The 18,818-nt window shown below is 38.4% G+C and overlaps 1 long non-coding RNA gene across 1 annotated transcript in view; it reads left to right on the forward strand.

The window, feature by feature from the left end:
* LOC132519948 (uncharacterized) overlaps window positions 1-18,818 on the forward strand; it is a 364,455-nt gene that overhangs the window by 116,564 nt on the left and 229,073 nt on the right. The window contains exon 2 of the long non-coding RNA XR_009540388.1: window positions 14,803-14,883. This is a non-coding gene — a long non-coding RNA (uncharacterized LOC132519948). The remainder of the gene's footprint in view (window positions 1-14,802; window positions 14,884-18,818) is intronic.

The following is an 18,818-nucleotide window of genomic DNA, read 5'->3' on the forward strand; positions in this document are numbered from 1 at the left end:
GATCTTTAATGACTTCCTTTTAACCTCTACTTAACAACAGGAAGAATTTTTATATAGTTTAAATGGAAAGGAATAAAACCCACTTCTCTCCCACTGCCTCCCTGCTTCACCTGCCCAGCTTCTTCTGATCTCTAAGGTTCAGCTCTGCTGTGGACTCTTCTGATTTGCTAGGCTGAGCCAGGTGCCTACTGTGTGCATTTGTTACACATCTTGGACTTCCTTCTAGCTCAGACCTTACTGCACTTCACTGTACTCTGGTTTTCTATCTAACCATCTATCTTAATCATGCAATGAGCTCTTCAAGGGACAAGACCCTATTAGCACAAGTTACATAGTAGGTGTTAAAAAATAATGGGTGACACAGCAGGATGGTTGAGAAACTTATCTGTGTCTCTCTTTTGTATGACTGCAGATTCACTGGAAATGAAGGAAAGGTACCCCTTTCTGTGTTACTGAGATCTGTATTTCCTTTGCTCTTAATAAAGACAATCAATAAGCCTTTTTGGGCTTCAAGGCTGAAAAAAGTAAGTGAGCAACCCACTGAAGTATAGTCTAAAGTGGAGATGGGGCCTCTTCAAGGTTTGAAGAAAGTGGAGGCACAATCAGTGAGATGATTGGGTCAAGGGCATGATTGTGGGGATGTTTAGAGAACCACTTCAACTGAAAGGTCATGGTAGCCATCATGGTGGCCTGTGCCTAAGTGCTAAGTGCAGTGGCCTCCGGAGCCCTAACAGAGTTCCCTGTGGCTGAGCTGGTACAGAGGGAGGGGGGTTGCTAGCACAACCACACATTTTCTGGTGGCCCATGACAATTGAACAAGGACTTCTGTACAGCAACAGCAACACTAGGGACTGGAAGTGAAAACTGAGGCTGTTGTCTCCTTACCACCCCACTCTCTCTCCACCATTTTCCTGGATCTAATAAGCCTTAGAATTCTTATATGATCCCAATGAGAAAGAGGGATTGGTGTGGATATGGCTAAGATTTAATTTCTTTGATAAGTAAGGGCTTTATGGGAATACTTCTACATAATGAAGATGCCTTGTGAACAAAAAGAAAATAGACCACTAGCCTTGCAAATGAATCAGCTGGAATGAGAAAGACTTCAGTCCAATAAGCATGTATGGAGCCTTAGCTATAGGCTTGGGGCTGAGAATATCATGGTGGATAAGCCATGGACCCTCCCCATGATGTTCCTTTGCAATCTGTGAGGTAGACCAGATGGCCACATAATCAGGAATTTCAATATAATTTGTTGTATGTTGAGGTAGAAGGAAGAACTGAAGGGAGGGGAACGTAGCCTGGACTGGGGAGGCAGGGAAGATTTTCTAGGATATATTGTACTTGAACTGGTCCTTGGAGGTAAATGAACTAAATTTATGATAAAAAGGAGAAAGGGTATTCCAAACATCAAGGAGACAATGACAGAAATTTGTATGAACTGTCCTGGGTGTGGGGACATTTATATGTACTTGGATGTTACGGGAAAATGAAATGTGTGACCTTAATGGTGGAAGATGAGGTTAGAATGTTAAACATGTCCAGAGCCAGAGAACCCTGGACTAGATCCCAAGGATGATGGGCAGAAATCGGAGGGTTTTAAGCAAGTCAAATTTCAGCTTTACAAACATAGAGTAATTAATGCAATGCTAGGTCTTATCATAAATAAATCGTGAAACCTCAGTGGTTTTATGCAGTGTCCATAACAAGAATAATGGTAATATGATGATGATGATAATGACAGCAGGTAACAGACAATGCCTAGTGTATGCCAAGATTACTCTAAGTGCTTTACAAATATATCTCTTAATCCTTGTAACAATGTTACAAAGTAGAATTATTATCTATTGCCATTTGACAAGCAAGAAAATTGAGTCAGAAGAGGCCTCGGATTTAAGATATAACTGATTCTGGATGTATAACACTAGAACTAACTCTAAACACATCCCTGGGAATGAACAACTCTGGGAGATGGGGGATGTGGTGGGTAGGAAAACAATCCCTGACCACTGGGAAGGGTCCTGGAAACAGAGAAAATGGCCTGGAGTGTTGAAGTGTGTGGAAACTTGGGGGGAGAGAAATGGTTGACGAGTGCCATTCCTCAATATTTTGTCAAGGAAGGCACAGATACCAAATGGTTCATGCATTCTTTCAGCCATTATTGAGCACAACTCTGTGGCAGGCTGTGGGATAGGTTCAAGGATGTGCCCCCTCCCTGGCTTCCAGAAGCTTCTGCATGATTCCAGGAAGGGCAGAGTGACAGGCAGGCAGAAATCTGTAAAAGCTTTCCTTTACTTTTCATCCATCCTATAATAAGTATAGGTCATTTTTTTGCCTGTCCCACATTCATTTTCTTTCTTTTGATTTTCCTTTTAGGAATTATCCCTCAACCATGTTGTGCAACACTCATAGGGTTGGCCTGAGATCCAAACCAGAGTGGTCAGGCATTCTGTCTCTAGAATTTGACTTTTGAATGGAGTGACATAGTAATGAGAAATGGTTGTAGCTGCTTCATCTAGTACTCTGAGGAGGCTTTCCTTTGGTTCCTGGAGCCTAGGGCCCTGAAGGTGCACAGCTTCTTTTCTTCATAGCCATGTGTTTTCCCATATCACATACACACACACACACACACACACACACACAAACACATAATCATATTGTGTATAAATGTGTATGTCTATATACATGTTTGTGTGTATGCTTTTTTTTTTTTTGCTTATATTGGCCAGTTGTTTTCTGTTGCTTGCAACCGAAGACATTTAACTAACACATATCTTTTTCTGTTATCTTTCTGCCTTGGTTTTTCTACCCGTAAAATGGGAATAGTAAAACTTACTACTTACCCTCAGGAGCTTATGTAGATTAAAGGTATATGTCAATAAAATGCTTTCAGATGCTTGGATGAAAGTTGCTATAGAACTACAAAGTCTCCTTCTCAATTTTAGCCGTACTTTCAAAGAGGGACTTCCTTTATATACCATAAAACAGCTTTTATCCTGAGAGGATGTGTTCCTCATTTTACTGCCTCTGTAAACAGTTCAAAGATTGCTCCATACTTGCTGTGTTTCCAAAGCTACTATTCGAGATGAAAGCTCAGCTTTATTTAGCGTGAGAAGTAGCTGTGTGATACGGGGAGGTGATGTGGACATTATTGATATTGTGTGTTAGTGATAAGAAAGCTGGCTCAGATTCTCAGGTTGTTACTTTTTTGGCTTTTTAGGGTTAATACTCACATTCTTACCTCAAGTCAAAATAAAATATAAAATCCCCACTCATTTTAGAGCAAAAAGAGTTGCATCATATAAGAGCATTTGGCAATTATGAAAGTATGTACCATAATAAAAACTACAACACCTACAGGTTCTAGAATATTTTATGATTTTCAGAACACCTATACTTTTCCTTAGGCCAGTGTAGATTCTATAGTATCTGGCAGTTGCCAAATATACGTAAGATTCCTGAGTTATTATTTTAAGTGAACCATTTTTATAATATGCAAACATTATGACAGCAATGCACACTCATCAGGGGAAATTTGGAAATGTAGAAGGGTAGAAAGATAAAGAAAATACATCAGTATTTCAACAGACTTGCTGCCTTAAAACAACAATTTATTACATTTTCATATATACCAATTTTCTTTTTCTAGGTACTTATTTTATAATTATTTCCTATTAGTTGATACAATTTTACATCCTGTGGGTTTTTCTTTTTTCTTTTCCTATTACATTACAGCTCTAGCAGTTATCTATTTTCACCCCAAAACTCAGTGGGTTACAATAAGAACCATTTGGATTGCTAATGAGTCCAAAGGTTTGCTGGTAGGTTCTTCAATTTCTAGTCCCACCTGGGCTTGCTCATGGGTCTGTCATCAAGTGATCCTGGCTGGGCAATCTCACTTGTTTGGTGGTTCACAGCTCTCCTACACTTGGTCTCTCATCCTCCAGGAGGTCACCCTGGAGTTGTATTTGTGATGGTGGCAAAATTCCAAGAGAGAGAGAGCAGAAACAGGAGAGGCTTAGGTGCAGACCAGGCCAATTATTATTGCCACCGTGGTTGTTGCCAGTGCAAGTCACAAGGCCAACCTGGATTTGAGGACTGGTCAGGTAGCCTCCATGGCTCCATGGGAAGGGGCTAGTCATCTGCAATGGTCAGGGATAGAAGGTAGGGTGAAGAATTGTATCTAGAGTTTGGTTTGCAGTTGCTCTCCCAGAATAACATAAGCACACTCTGTATTAATTCAGAGACATATATAATGACTTCATAGTATTACACTAAGTGACACCATCACAGACAACTTAAACATTCCCATATTTTAAGTCATTTAGGATTTTCTGCTTTGTTTGCTGCAGCACAAAAACAGTTTTGTGAGGAACAAACCTTTCTATTTGGGGTTATTTTAAAAATCCTAATATAGAATCACAGAAGTGAATGTATTGTTTAAAAATTTATAAATATTTTTATTGTTCTTCCTTCATTCTTCCAAAGCACTGTGCAAGAGGCTTATACCAATTTAAATCCACATCACTAGTATATAAGGGCTCACTTCACTGCACTGCCACCTGTATTGACTACTTAAAAAACAAATCTCTGCTGAAACAAATTAGGAACCTCCCCACCCCCAGCATTTCTTTGATGTAACTGGTGCATTTATTTAACTGCTAATAAAGAAAGAGAAGGAGGGATCCAGAGAGAAAAAGAGGTTTATATAGTCAAACAAGATTAGGAAATGCTGTATGTCGCATTCCTATCTTACTTAATCACAATGGACACACTCTGAAGAGTCCCACAATAAAGTAATGTGTTCAACTTTATTGTTGAGTCAGTGTTTCCTTAATTAATTTGATCACAGAACACTCATTTTTTGTATAGCATCAATTAACAACCTTAGCACAACTGTTTTGAGTGGGACATTCTTGAGTAAATGCTGCCTGGATAAAACATGGTAGTTTTTCCTCACGGTGGGAATTTCAGGTGCCCTGCAAAGGCAAGAGGGGTACTAGACACATCTGGGGTTCCTGATCATTCCTAAAATCATACTAAACTTTATGAAAAAGAAATTAAACTTGTCAGTGAAAATGTTCAGCTTCTCTTTCTTCCTAATCATTCTCTTTGCAGTGATCACCCCAAGAGCTTTCAGGTTTTGTTTGAAGTGATGCATTCTTCCCCAGAAATAGCATGCTGTCATTTTTCTCTTCTTTACATTTTCACAATAAAACATATCTGACTAGTGGCTCAGAGCTTAAGGGCTGGCCCTTTTCCAGGACTTTGCAGCTCTAGATATGGTCTGCAGACCAGCAGCACCTGCACCATCTGGGAACTTGGTAACAATGTGGGGTCTCAGGCCCCACCGAGACCTCCTGAATCAGAGTCTGCATGCCTTTTTGCGAGATGTCTTGGTGATTCACTGAGTGCATATTAAAGAAGTGGAAGACCCATCCAGGGGACACCCGGCTAACCTAAATGAACTTCCCCTTCCTCCTGACCATTACTTTGTTATTCAGTCACCACCACCAGGCATGGCAGACTCAGTACGCATATATTATTTTCTCCCTTAAACTCTGGCCCGTGTGTGGTCACAAGCCCATTCTCCTAATGCTTTTAAACATAGTTGAACTTACTAGAATGAAAACAAACAGAACATACCAAATACAGAGGCAAAGCAAAGATAAATTAAAAAAGAAAAAAAAATAAGGTTAAACCAAGTCTGGGTTCCAGGTACGCAAGCCTTGATCCATTCCTTATCCTGCCCGTGGAGACTTGCTTTCTAAGTCCCAAACAGCAGGTGCAGCAGCCCAGGCCCCTTCTGTGTCCTGGCCACCTCTTTCGTCCCACCTGTCTAGTCCTGTTCCTTTCTGGAAGGAAACTTCTCACAGTTCACTGGCATACCCCGACCCCTACCCCTTTGCCCCAAAATAGGGAGATATCTTGATTATTCTGTGGTCAGGTCACTTTCTGATTTCTTGTGTCTTTCCCAGTGATTATTCTGTGGTCAAATCACTTTCTGATTCATATCAAGTATTTCCTCTCCCAACCGCCCCAATTCCACCACTATTTCTCTTTAAAGAAAGTCTGCTTCAATCCAACTTACAGGGCAGTGACTTTATTGTAGCAGGTCCCTCAGTCTAATCATAGCAAATTATTCATAATTATAAAGTACTAACTAAAGGCTTTTTATAGAGTTCTCTTACTTAGGCACTATTCAGAAGTAGTTAAAAACATGGGTCTAAGGGGTCCTTATTCTGCTACTTGTTAGCTGTGTGACCTTGGACAAGTAACTGAAACTTTCTGTGCCATGATTTACTCATCTGTAAACGGAGGATAAGGGTAATGGTAATTCCTGTTTCTTAGAACCAGGATTGGTATTTGCAGGGCCTAATACTGATTGAAAATGTGGGGCACCTTGTTCAAAAGTTATGACCTTTCTGGGGTAGGAATTCAATACATTTCAGTTGTTAATAAAGCTTAGGGAAGTATGTATTATTTATCTTATTTTACAAAAGAAAGAACTGAGGATCTAGAAAATAAAACAAAACAATTTACCCAACAAGGCCAGACAGCTGAGCTGCTGAGAGACATGATCGGACCTGGGTCTGCTCCCAAAGTGAATGACCAGAAATTCCCGAGAGAAGGAGCACAGGCAGGAGGAAATGAACTTATCCTGGACCCACTGGAGGTGAAGAGAGCCAGGGGCCAGGAACCCACCCACTTCCCTCACTGTCAAAAGAACAGCAAAGAGAGAGCTATGCATCTTATTTCTGTGACACCTGAGGACATTTACTAGGTCAAAAGCAAGACTGAGAGCCTTTGGGCTGTTGGTGAGATCCTAGCAGAACTTTTATCTTATTTTGATCAGAAACTTAAGCCTGTGTACCATTTCTCAGGCCTATGGTTTCCTAAGACCTTGAATGACTTCATTCTAAGTGGAGAACAAGGTTCCTTCCCCCACACCACCCATCTGGTTGGAATCTTTCCTTTCTTCGGACTGCAATATTTCCTGGTCTCCAAAGAATAAAGATCAATCTGTAAAACTTCCTTCGGCCCAGGGTCCCAGAAATCTGCCTTATTAGTCTGGTCAAGAATAAGTGCACATCTAACTAGGAGCTTAGAGAAGGCGATGTGTGATGAGCCAGGATATGGGGTTATCTTTCACAGTTCTCTCCCACACGATGAGGGCACAAACATTTGCTCTGCTTTAGAAAATGAGTTAGGCACTTACCATGAGCAATTTTAATTCTCATGATAGCCCTGAGGGGCAGGCATGACCATTCCCACCTTACAAATGAGGAAACAAGTCACACAAGCTAGAAAGACATGGACTCAGGTTTGAATCCAGATTACTCTGGTCATACCATACCATTCTATAGCATACCTAAACTTTTAACCACTGTACAGTGAACTTTTACAATTGAGATGTCTAATTTTATGTGTCAACTTGACTGGGCCATGGGGTACCCAGATGTTTGATTAAAAATTAATCTCAATGTTTATGTGAGCATGTTTTGAGGTGAGAATAACATTTAAATTAGTAGCCTGAGTAAAGCAGATTGCCCTCCCTAATATGGTTGGGCCGTGTCTAAGGGGTTGAAGGCCTGAATAGAACAAAAAGGCTGACCCTCTTCCAAATAAAAGAAATTTTCCCTGCCTTTGGACTTGACCTGAAACATTGTCTCTTCCTGGGTCTTGAGCCTGAGAGCCTTTGGATTGGAGCCATTGACCCTCCTGGGTCTCCAACTTGCCAACTCACTTTGCAGATCCTGGGACTTGGCAGCCTCCATAATTGTATAAGCCAGTTCCTTATAATGCACTATCTCCTACAACCTATTGGTTCTGTTTGTCTAATACAATGATATTGTAAGAATTGTGCTCAGAACTTTGGGAATCCAGGGACACAGCAAAGATAAGAAGACAGTCCCTGTTTTCAAGATGCTTACAGTGCAGAGAAGAAAATTAATAGCACAGCAGATTTACTGCTATTTGAGTTCTGAGAAGGAATTGATGGGATTGAGGAGCTAGGGGATGGGATTTAAGGCAGAAGCACCAGCGAATTTAAAGGCAGCAAGGCATAAGGGAATAATCTGATTGGGGAAATTTGTAAAAAAATCCTGAAAGGGTGAAATAGGCTGAATATTTGCCAGGTTCCAGACAGGAAAACAGAAATCACATTAATTATTTTAACAACAAGCATCCACTGTGGAGGAGTTGTTAAAGCAGGTATTGGAGGGCTAAGAAAGCAAAATGGAAACACTGAGGTAACAGAGATGGTAAGTGCAGGAAGCAGCAACCACCCTAAGTGCTGGGGAGCACAGGGTATCCATGGGGAATGGTTCCAGGGCCCCATAAGATATCAAGATCCTGGATGCTCAAGTCCCTAATATAAAATGGTATAGTATTTGCACATAACCTACACATATTCTCCTGTATACTTTAAGTCATCTCCAGATTACTTATAATACCTAGTATGATGTAAATGCTATGTAAATAATTGTAAATACAATGTAAATCCTATGTAAATAGTTGCTCGTGTGGCAAATTTGAGTTTTGCTTCTTGGAACTTTCTGGATTTTTTTTTTTTTTTTCCTGAATGTTTTCCATCTGCAGTTGATTGAATCCTCTGATGTGGAACACATGGATATGGAAGGCCACTGTAATTAGAAATTAGAAGGTTAAAAATATTCCTGAGGAGCTAGGACTCAGACACTGAAGAAAGGCTTTGCCTGGGTCCTTCTGGGACATCTGAGAGGTTACAGAAAGTCTGGTTCTGCCAGGGAAGGGCTGGAGTTGGGTAACAGGGCCTTAGGAGAACCAACTGTTAAATTTCCAGGAATTTTTTGAGCCAATTGTTGAGACTTTTGTAGCTTGAGGTCACCCATGATGGAGTATTTATACAACAGAAATAGGCAAATGCTACTGATTTTTCCGGAGAAAATTTTCTGCACACCACTGGTTCTGGAACCATGAGACAGGGGTGGAGACTGCAACTATGGCTGTTGCTGATTTGGTGAAATGCTGCTGTTGGGGTGAAGAGCCAGGTTCCTTCCTTCTGGGGCTTCTAGCTTCTTTCTAGTTCCTGTGTTTGGTAGCATCTATAAGCACAGTCATCTGGCAAAGGAGAATTGTGTTTTGCAGAATCCCAACCCTCGCATCCCTAAAAAGGAATATAGAAGGGTCTGTTTGGACCTGAGAAACAGTAGCTGAAACACAAGGGGGCCAGCTCTCTGATTTCTAGGAAGCATTGTCGCATAGTGGAAGTAAGAGTCTGGCCTTAAAATAACTCAAATTTGCCATGGTTCAAATGTTGGCTTTGTCCACTGCTTCAAGATCTGAGTCAGATATTTAACCTCGCTGTTTTACCTTCCTCTTGTACAAAATGGGGATAATCATAATACCTAGTCATAGAATGGATTAAATGTGATAATGGCTATAAGAATAATAATGGCATCCTTATCTTCTCTATCAAATCTTTCCGAAATGTCACCTTCTCAGTGAGGACTTTTCTGACCACTATTTGAAATTGCACCTCCCTTCCCCCCTGCACCCAGTACTGATTATTCCCCTCCCATACTTATTCTTTTCTAACCTTTACCATCTTATAATTTACTTACTGTCTGTCTTCCTAACTGGAAGGTGAGCTCCATGAGAGCTGAACATTTGTTCTGTTTTGTTGTCTAGCACATAATTGCTCTTAAATAAATATTAATTGCATAAATGAAAAATCTTGACTAACAAATAGTATATACAAAGAAATGTTAGCCATCACTAATAAGTTAAAAGTTATTTTATTAGTGTTTTGGTCTTCCATAAACACACTGCCATCACAGAACCAAACTCAGTTCCATAAAATGAGATGTTAACCTACTTTGAAAGTCTCTCAGTGTTGATTATAAATTACGCTGTATGCATAATAAGTTTTCAGAGAAATTGTAGCTTTATAAAATAAATTCTTACTATCTTAAAAAAATTGTCTCTCAAGAGAACTAACTGAGCTAGAATTACAGGCCCTCAATAATAGCTTGAAATGTTTAGGGTCTTTTTTGACATCTGTTACACATCTCAAAAGTGGCCAGTGGATTTACTCTTTGGATATAACTTTGGTGAAACATCCTTCTTGGTCTACTTTCCTTTCAGTTGTAAAACAAAAGAAGCAGAAACAGAGCTTTCATGCCTGGAGCATGCCAGAAAGACAATTGTAACATGCAAATACCCCCCAGAGGAATTTTTTCATTTGCCCTCTTACAGCTACCAGGTAGCAGATTAAACTCTTAGCATTACAGGGAAAAATTGCAGTACCTTATTTCTATGGTACAGGTAAAATTATTTATTTATTTATTATCATTTGGGTTTTTAAATTTTTTAAAGGTTACACTCCATTTATAGTTATTCCCAAATAATGGCTATATTCCCTGTGTTGTACAATATATCCTTGAGCCTATCTTACACTCAGTACTTTGTACTTCCCAGTCCCCTGCCTCATCTTGCACTTCCCCCCACTTACTGGTAACCACTAGTTGGTTCTCTATATCTGTGAGTCTGCTTCTTTTTTGTTATATTCATTAGTTTGTTGTACTTTTTTAGATTCCACATATGACTGATATCATATAGTGTATGTCTTTCTCTGTCTGACTTATTTCACTTAGCATAATACCCTCCAAGTCCATCCATGTTGCTGCAGATGGCAAAATTTCATTCTTTTTTTACAGCTGAGTAGTATTCCATTGCGTGTGTGTGTATACACACACACACACATACACACACACACACAAATATATGTATGTATGTATATATACATCACATCTTCTTTATCCATTCATCTGTTGATGAACACTTAGGTTGCTTCCATATCTTGGCAATTGTAAATAATGCTGATATGAGCATTTGGGTGCATGTATCTTTTTCAAGTAGTATGTTTGTCTTTTTCTGATATATACCCAGGAGTGGAATTGCTGGGTCATATGATAGTTCTATTTTTAGTTTTAGAGAAACCTCCATACTGTTTTCCACAGTGGCTGTACCAATTTACATTCCCATCAACAGTGTACAAGGGTTCCCTTTTCTCCACATCCTTGTCAACATTTGTTGTTTGTGTTCTTTTTGAGGATAGCCATTCTGACAGGTGTGAGGTGATATCTCATTGTAGTTTTGATTTACATTTCCCTGATGATTACGGATGTTGAGCATCTTTCCATATGCCTGTTGGCCATCTGCAGTTCCTCTTTGGAAAAATGTCTATTCAGTTCTTCTGCCAATTTTTTAATCAGGTTTTTTTATTTTTTTGATGTTGAGTTGTAAGAGCTGTTGATATTTGTTGGATAGTAATCCCTTATTGGTTATTATAAATCCCTCATTTGCACATATTTTCTACCATTCAGTAGGTTGTCTTTTCATTTTGTCAAAGGTTTCCTTTGCTGTGCAAAAACTTTTAAGTTGAATTCGCTTCAAGTTTTTTATCTTTGCTTTTATTTCCTTTAGTTTAGGAGATGGATGCAAAAAAATATTGCAGCAATTTATATCAAAGAGTGTTCACCCTATGTTGTCCCCTAGGAGTTTTATAGTATCTGATGTTACATTTAGGTCTTTAATACATTTTGAGTTTATTTTTGCTTATGGTATTAGAGAATATTCTAATTTCATTCTTTGACATGTAACTGTCCACTTTTCCTACCACCACTTATTGAAGAGACTGTCTTTTCTCCATTGTATATTCTTGCCTCCTTCTTCATAGATTAATTGACCATAAGTGTGCAGGTTTATTTCTGGACTCACTTTCCTATTCCATTGATCTATGTGTCTGTTTTTGTGCCAGTACCATACAATTTTGATCACAGTAGCTTTGTAGTATAGTCTGTAGTCAGGGACCATGATTCCTCCAGCTCTGGTCTTCTTTTGAAAGATTGTTTTGGCTATTCAGGGTCTTTTGTGTTTCCATACAAATTTTAAAATTATTTGCTCTAGTTTTGTGAAAAATGCCATTGATATTTTGATAGGGATTGCTTTGAATCTGTAGATTGCCTTGGATAGTATGGTCATTTTAACAATATTGATTCTTCCAACCCAAGAACAGAATATATTTTTCTGTCTGTTTGTGTCATCTTCAATTTCTTTCATTAGTGTCTTTTGCTTTTTCCAAATACAGGTCTTTTACATCCTTAGGTAGGTTTATTCCTAGATGTTTTTTTCTTTTTGATGTGATGGTAAATGGGATTGTTTCCTTAATTTCTCTTTCTGATACTTTGTTTTTAGTGTATAGAAATGCAACAGATTGCAGTATATTAATTTTATATCCTGCAACTTTACTGAATTCATTAATGAGCTCTAGTAGTTTTCTGGTGGTGTCTTTAGGATTTTCTATGTAGAGTACCATGTCATCTGTACTAACTGATAGCTCTAACTAAGGACCTACCTTAATGAATAAAACTGATTTTTATTTAAAGAGGAAGCCAACCATCTCTCGACCTTTTACCGATGTGTGTATTTCTTCTCTGTGTGTCCAGTATGAAAGCATTTTGACACATGTGGGCTGCATGGTCAAGATTAAACACACCCTGGTGGTAGGGAACATTTTGACATTCCCAATGTCAACAACCTGGGCTGAGTGGATCCTTAGTCAGGGACTAAAAACGGGGTGTGTGGCTTACATGGACAATGAGTTTGCTCTTGTCTTCTCTTCTTGACCTGTGCTTGAAGCATCCAGGTACCTATAGGGTCATTTTCAAGTAGTGAGGGTTAAAAACAGGCTCTGTCACTTGGGGGGGCAGATGACTGCTAATAGTGATGATGGCTCATGCTGATTTTTTAAAAAATAAATTTAATTATTTTAATTTATTTATTTTTGGCTGTGCTCAGTCTTTGTTTCTGTGCACAAGCTTCTCTAGTTGTGGCAAGTGGGGGCTACTCTTTGTTGCGGTGCACATGCTTCTCATTGTGGTGGCTTCTCTTGTTGCAGAGCACGGGCCCTAGGTGCGTGGGCTTCAGTAGTTATGGCACATGGGCTTAGTTGCTCTGCAGCATGTGGGATCTTCGTGGACCAGGGATTGAATCTTCATTGGCAGGCAGATTCTTAACCACTGCGCAACCAGGGAAGTCCTAGCTCATGCTGATTTAACACTTACTACATCCAGGCATTCTGGTCAGTGAGTGATCTCATCAACTTTCATAGTAAACTCTGAAAGATCAGTAGGTGCTACTGTTGATTTTACGGACAAGAAAGTTGAGGTTTAGAGGAATTAAGTGACTTTCTCAAGGTTACACGTCTAGTAAGTGAATGTACTGAGATTTGAATCCTGTGATTCCCACCCTAAAACCATACTCTCAGCTGTATAAATAAGCCAGGGTATTTGGAATCTGTATTTCACTGATGTTGACTTTCCTTTGGTAAAGTCTTTTAGGAGGAACATTTGAATCCTGCCTCACAGTGTACACACAGAGGTGAAAGGGCCCTCTGTCCTTCCTTGGGTCACGACATGAAAGGGGAGCAATACCTCTTGAGACTAGTACAGTGATGTTCGTGTCATTAGTGAGCTCCTCCTGGGGAAAGGCAACACTTGGGCAAGTTACTTAACCTCTCAGTTCCCTTCTTTTCTCATTGGTGAGAATATAGTACCCAACTCATAGGGATATTGTAAAATTTAAATGAAATAATATATGTAAATAACTTAGTCCAATGCCTGGAACATGGTAAGTCCCTAACAAACTCTCAGATATTAGTAATGAAATGATTGGCATCTTCTTTTGCATAAGTGACTTCCCTTTCAATGAGTCTTCAGTCTTCAAGATGTCACAAACACCTTAGACAATCTCCTACAATAACATTTCCCAGGATGTATTCCCTGGGCCTTGGAGCCAAAGCGCTCTGTTCAAAACAATTTCTAGGATCAATTATGTTTTGGAAATACACTTATACTTTCTTCCTCTTTGTAAATTAAATGCTATAAGAGTATTGTAATAAAAAACTTGTTAAATTTGATTTCACACAGCATTTTCTTAATGCTTTAAAAAAAACTTTAATCAAAAAAAACCTTGAGACTTTTTAGGGAGCAGTTTTAGGTTCACAGCAAAATTGTGAGGAAGATACAGAAATTTCTCACATACCCCCTGCTCCTACACGTTGATAGCCTCCCCCATTATCAACATCCCCCACCGAAGTGGTACGTTTTTTACAATTGATGAACCTACACTGACACATCATACTCATTCAAAGTCCATAATTTCCCTTTGGGTTCACTCTAATGTTATACATTCCATGGGTTTAGACAAATGTATAATGGCATGTATCCACCATTATTGTATCATACAAGAATATTTTTATTACCCTAAAAATCCTCTGCTTATTCATCTTTATCCTCCACGTCCCTGCAACCCCTGGAAACCAATGATTTTTTTCCCCTCTCTCCATAGTTTTTTGCTTTTTCCAGAATGTCATATAGTTGGAATCATACAATATGTAGCCTTTTTGAATTGGCTTCTTTCCCTTAGTAATATACATTTAAATTTCCTCCATGCCTCCTCATGGTTTATTAGTTCACTTCTCTTTGGTGCAGAATAACATTCCATTGTCTGGAGGTACCACAGTTAACTTGTCTATTCACTCACTGATGGAATCTTGGTTGTTTTCACATTTTGGCAGTTATGAATAAAGCTACTATAAAATCTGTGTGTAAGTTTTTGTGTGGACACATTTTCAGCTCCTTTGGGTAAATAATAAGGAGTGTCATTGCAGGATTGTATGGTAAGAGTATGTTTAGTTTTGTAAGAACTGCTAAGCTGTCTTACAAAGTAAGCTGTACCATTTTGCATTCCCACCAGCAATGAATAAGAGTTCCTGCCACTCCACATCCTCACCAGCATTTGGTTTGTCAGCGTTCTGGATTTTGGCCATTCTAACAGGTATGTAGTGATATCATGTTGTTTTACTTTGCATTTCCCTGATGACATCTGATGTGAAGTATCTTTTCATGTGCTTATTTGCCATCTGTATATCTTTTTTGGTGAAGTGTCTGTTAAGGTCTTTGGCCCATTTTCAATCTGGTTATTTGTTTTCTTATTGTTGAGTTTTGAGCATTTTTGATCCTTGTACTTTTTTGCAAGTATTTTTCTTCCAGTCTGTGGCTTGTCTTATTCTTTTGCCATTGTCTTTTTTAGAACAGAACCTTTTGGTTATAACGAGATCCAGCTAATAAATTATTTCTTTCATGGATTGTTCCTTTGTTGCGGTATCTAAAATGTTATCACCGTGCCCAATGCCATCTAGGTTTTCTCCTATGTTCTCTTCTAGGAGTTTTATAGTTTTGTGTTTTACATTTAGGTTCATTCATTTTAGATTCATTTTTTACATGTGGGTGTCCAATTGTTCTAGCACCATTTGTTGAAAAGACTATCTTTGTTCCAATGTTTTGAATTTGCTCTTTTGTCAGAGATCAGTTGACTGTATTTATAGGGGTCTAATTCAGGGCTCTCTATTCTGTCCCATTGATCTGTTTGTCTATTTTTTCACCAATATCATGCTGTCTGATTACTGTAGCTTTATGGTAAATCTTAGAGTTGGGTAGTCTCAGTCCTCCAACTTGGTTCTTCTCTTCCAATATTGTGTTGACTACTGAGTCTTTTCCCTTTCCATATATACTTTAGAAACAGTTTGTTGATATCCACAAAATAGCTTGTTGGAATTTTAATTTCTGAATGCTTTTGAGATAGAAATTTCTTTTTTCACTTAGCAGTTATTCTTTGGAACACAAAGAAATGGAAATGACATCTTATGTAATTTGCTCCTTTTTGGTGCATCTTATATAATTTCCTAAATTTTTGTGAATGAACTTTTTCACTGAATCTTCAAGGTTTTTTGTATGTCCCTTTATATCCACCATATCACTGGGCACATAGTAGGTGCTTAGCAAAACAAATGTTGCTCAACCAATTCATTGGGTTCTGTGTTCTACTTCACAGAGAGAGCACTTTAGCCCAGACTCAGGTGAAATGGCCCCACCTTCAGGCAGGCAGTGTAATGTCATGGACGGAACATTGGATCGAAAACCTCTGTAGTTTACTTTCCTAGTTTATAATTTTAGGATTTCAAATAAAAGAGCCCCTACATTATTCATTACCTTTAAATTCTTTGTAATCATGAATTAGGGCATTAAAGTTGGTGAAGTTTTATGATATAAATATGCAAAATAGAGGAAGGGGGTATACCCTTGTGGAGATAAGTGAAAGCTAACCAAATGAGAAAAGCAAAGGCTATTTATTCAGAGCTTGTTAGAATAAGGGAGTTGACCACCATCACTTGCATTTTGGCAGAGAGTCAAATTCAAGCAGAAGAGTAGGAGAACTTTATAGAGGAAAATAGGAAAAGCTACATGTAAGTCCTCTTTGGAAGCCATTGACATGGGGAAACTGTAGGTAGGATAATTAGAAGCGGGGCATCCTATGTAATTGGCGGGGGTGCAATAATTTGGCCTTTTCTGGTTGGTCCTAAGTTGGAAGCAAGGAGAAAAATTAGGGACACTATCAGTTATTAATCAAATCCTGGCCATTTTGGGTTGATTGTCATAGGGGTTATTTTTTGGCTTCCTGGGTTGTTACTAGATACAGCAAGTCTGACCTATAGCAGGCTGGCTTCTTGGTCTGATTACTATAGATAAGTGTTTGGTTTCCTGGGCTGGTTGCTTCAGATTTTGGGTCAGAGTTATGTCTTTGTGTATGGTCTGGCCATTGCCCATTTGTATATTCAGTCTTTCATCCTCGTTAAATATGTGAGTAAAATTCTCAATTCAAAAGTTTTCCAAATCAAGGGAGTGTGTGCAGGATCATGGTTTGTGTTTTTGGTAAAGACGACAATAGATGAAACTACATATCTTTTCAAAATTTTTTTCTTACAGTTCATAAGCATTACAAACCATTTGTTAATGGCAATAATTAGCCTTTTCTGGTTCTGGGAAAGGCATCCTCTTAAACCTTATAATGGTTGTGAGTTCCCAAAGATATACAGAACATTTGATACCTGTGGTCTCAGAACTCTTGGGCACTCTCTCTTGTTCCTGTAGAGGAACTGGAGGTGTATCACAGAATGTTTAACTGCCTGTGCTATCTCTCAGGATATCAATTAAGATTGGACAAGGAATATGTGTATATATATATATATATATATATATATATATATGAATCACTTTGCTGTACACCAGAAACTAACACAACATTGTAAATCAACTATACTTCGATTAAAAAATTGGACAAGGCTCCATGTCAGATTTCTTAGCAATTATGGAACAAATCTCAGGATCTCTGTTTATTTTATTTTATTCTATTTTTTATTTTATTTATTTTATTTTATTTTATTTTATATTTTAATAAGAAAGGAAAGAAATCCCTGTCCAGGGGTCTACACACTTTGGCCTGTGGCTTGTTTTTATACAGTCCCAGCTAAAACTTTTCTTTTCATTTTAAAATGGTCTTTAAAAAACAAATAAAAGAAAAAGAAGAGTATGTGACAAGGGTTGCAAGTGGCCTACAAAGTCTTAAATATTTACTCTCTGGTCCTTTAGAGAAAACAGTTGCCAAGTCCTGTCTTGGTCAATTAACAGAGAGCCTGGGCCAGGTTTTAGAAGTAGGACCCTTGTCATTTTCAGTGTACGGTGGGGGCTGCTGAGGGAGGGGGCGCTGCCTGGCATGTCCATACAGTAGCTGTGACACCTGTCTTACTTGTTAGCCTGGACAAGGGCGGGGAGCACCTGGAGGTACTCGCAGAGGATCTGACATTACCTGGCTCTCAGGAACTGTAGACCTGAGTGTTTTGCTTTGTTTTTTTAAACTATTGTGTCTCCTCCCATGTGACTGCTCCTTGGGCTGGTCCTGCTGCTTTTTCCAGTCTAGCCTGTGTCATGGCTGCAGGACAGTCAGTATTTTTAAGACTTCAAGGTCTTAATGATTTAAAGCAAACAAATAGACAAACAACAAAATTTGCATCAAAGCAAGACACTGGAAACACTCCAATGTGTGGAGTGGCAAAATGTGGCAAGCCGTGATTACCACAAGGAATTGTAATTCTGGGGTATGTTTTTCTTCTTTATGTTTTCCTATACTTTCACATTTTTCTACCAAAAGCATGTATGGTTTTAAAATCAGATTAAAAACGAATAGTTTGACCTAACAGTATTCTGGTATATTCCAGTCAGAAGAAACACATATACTTTGCACTCAAAAGTCTTTTTGGGAGCAGATGGAAAGTGGATCCATCTGTCAAGATGTGATTTGGATCAAATTGTCAGAGTTACCAAAAACTGGCAAAAAATGAACAAAAATGATATTAGGGAGCCTTGAATTATTCTGGTAACTGCTTTCATTCTCACTTTACTTTGTAGGCAAAGATATCTTTTTCTTGTTTTAAATGTTTGGATGATGAAGCCACTAAGAATGATAGTTGTCCTAACCCTTAATATATTTATTTTCAAATATATTAAGTATATATATTATATACTATTAAGTATATATATTATATAATATATATAATATATTAAATATATTTTCAAATATATAAATAATTATATAAATAATTATATTTTCAAAACATGAAACTCAAATAGAAATAAAACTTTGAATGTATTTGAAACTCGCTGATGTCTTCTTTTTTCCATAAGACAAATCCATTGCCTTCCATATTTATTTTTATTGCATTATAAATTGATGGGGAACAATATAAACCCAGAAGCCTAAATATCAGGAAGAAAAGGAGACTTGGTCACAACTTGTTGGAAACTCTGAAATACATATTTATTCTGAGCCACAAAAGTACAGTACATCAGCATCTTTTTAATAATGGAGAACAGTGT

This window comes from Lagenorhynchus albirostris, chromosome 4, assembly GCF_949774975.1.
Source record: "Lagenorhynchus albirostris chromosome 4, mLagAlb1.1, whole genome shotgun sequence".
NCBI lineage: Eukaryota > Metazoa > Chordata > Mammalia > Artiodactyla > Delphinidae > Lagenorhynchus > Lagenorhynchus albirostris.